This window comes from Dothidotthia symphoricarpi, assembly GCF_010015815.1.
Source record: "Dothidotthia symphoricarpi CBS 119687 unplaced genomic scaffold P153scaffold_8, whole genome shotgun sequence".
NCBI lineage: Eukaryota > Fungi > Ascomycota > Dothideomycetes > Pleosporales > Dothidotthiaceae > Dothidotthia > Dothidotthia symphoricarpi.
In genome coordinates this window covers 105,765-107,565 of record NW_022985015.1, presented here as the reverse complement: position 1 = coordinate 107,565, position 1,801 = coordinate 105,765, and positions in this window count along the sequence as shown.

Below are 1,801 nucleotides of genomic sequence, written 5' to 3'. Positions count from 1 at the left end.
CTACCTTAAAGACTACTATAGCTAGGTTATTATTCTAGTAATAGCTCTATATTACAGATATCTAGTCCTAGTTAAACCTACTACTTTTAGGAGTAACTAGCTTATATGCTAATATAGTAGTAGAACCTACTACTCCTAGGTATAACTCCTATATTAATACTATAAAGATTACTACTAAGTCTACCTTAAAGACTACTATAGCTAGGTTATTATTCTAGTAATAGTTCTGTATTATAAATATCTAGTCCTAGTTAAACCTACTACTACTAGGAGTAACTAGCTTTCTAGGTTATTATTCTAGTAATAGTTCTGTATTATAGATATCTAGTCCTAGTTAAACCTACTACTCTTAGGAGTAACTAGCTCTCTAAGTTATTATTCTAGTAATAGCTCTATATTACAGATATCTAGTTCTAGTTAAACCTACTACTCCTAGGTATAGCTCTTATATTAGTGCTATAAAGATTACTACTAAGTCTACTATAAAGACTACTATATCCTATAGTATAATATTTTCTAACTAGATTTCTTATTTTAGTATAATTAAGACTGCTAGGATGCCTACGCTTAGTAGAAGTTAGCTTTCTAGTAATAAGGCTTTAGTAAAACTATTTTTATAGTAGAAATAACTTTAGGCTTTTTATCTATTTAGATTATTAAGAGTGTAGGAAATTAGACCTTTAGAAAGCTACTTATAAGGAAAGTAATACTAAATAGTATATTTAAACTATCTTATTTATAGAACTCTTAGAATGTAAATAGCTATAAATTAATAAGGTTAAGTAGTTAAATATAATTAGTACTATAGCTATAGATTAATAAGGTTAGGTAGTTAAATATAATTAGTACTAAAGGTATATATACTAAATATTATATAGACGTAAGGTACTAATTATATTTAACTACCTAACCTTATTAATTTAGTCTTATAAGATTTAACTTTTACTGCTGTTAAGGTAGTTCTATAACTTAGTAAGTATAAGATTTAACTCTTACTGCTATTAAGATAGTCCTATAACTTAGTAAGTATAAGGTCTAACTCTTACTACTATTAAGGTAGTCCTATAACTTAGTAGGTATAAGGTCCTACGTACTGTAATTATAATATATTAGCTTAAGTATAGGGTTAACATATATTCTTATATATTAATTATTAAATATAATAATATTAGTAGCTGTTAGGTTTCTAGTCTTCTTATATTCCTTAATAACTAAGTGTTTATAGTAAAAATACTAATTAAAGGCTTACTTCTAATTAATAAGCATTATCTATATATTAGATTCTAATATTATTACTTTAAAGTATTATACTATTCTAGCTTTATATTTTATCTAGATTAACTTAACCTCCTCTTACTTATCTTAGAAGACTAGACTATTAAGGTTAAGAAGAAGGTTAGAGTATAATATATTATTTCTCTTTAATTAAACTAGCTAGTAGGCTGTATTAATTATAGCCTACTTTAAAGGTAGTTTAATAACAGAACTTAAGCCCTCTATAGTAAACTTTACAGCTACTAATTTATTAAGTGCTAAAAAAGAGCTAGAGTATAATATATTATTTCTCCTTAGTTAACCTAGCTAGTAGGCTGTATTAATTACAGCCTACTTTAAAAGTAAGTTAGTAATAGAATTCTGCTCTAATAGTAAAGTAGATATCTATATTAACTTTATACTAGTCCTTAACTTTAAACTTATTAGAATACTGTTTAAGAAAGTTAATAGTAACTTATAGGTTATAGTACTACTTAGCCTACTTATTATTCTTATAATTAAAGGGCTAGTTATTCTTATAATTAAA